The sequence below is a fragment of the Myotis davidii genome, unplaced genomic scaffold (assembly GCF_000327345.1).
Source record: "Myotis davidii unplaced genomic scaffold, ASM32734v1 scaffold266, whole genome shotgun sequence".
Taxonomy (NCBI): domain Eukaryota; kingdom Metazoa; phylum Chordata; class Mammalia; order Chiroptera; family Vespertilionidae; genus Myotis; species Myotis davidii.
In genome coordinates this window covers 4,565,138-4,565,458 of record NW_006300032.1, presented here as the reverse complement: position 1 = coordinate 4,565,458, position 321 = coordinate 4,565,138, and positions in this window count along the sequence as shown.

The following is a 321-nucleotide window of genomic DNA, read 5'->3' as shown; positions in this document are numbered from 1 at the left end:
CTCTGGTGCGGGGCTGTCAGATCCTGCGAGTACTTGGGACCCCTGCCTCCGCAGCAGAAGCCGCTGGAAAGACTGATGAATGCAAGCGTCCGTGCAGGAAATGTGTCAGGACGTCGGGAAGCACTCCCTGCGGCTCGTTTTGCAAGTTGCCTTTCTCTCTGGGGGAGAAAGAGCCGCACGTTCCTGCGGGGGGATGAGCGGTGCCCACCGGCCCCGGGGAGCCCACTCGGTCCCTGGCTTGATGCCGCGGCTGTCGGCGAGGGAGTCGCGGCATAATTGCTGGATGCATTACGATTTGTTTGGACTTGGAAATGCCGAGCA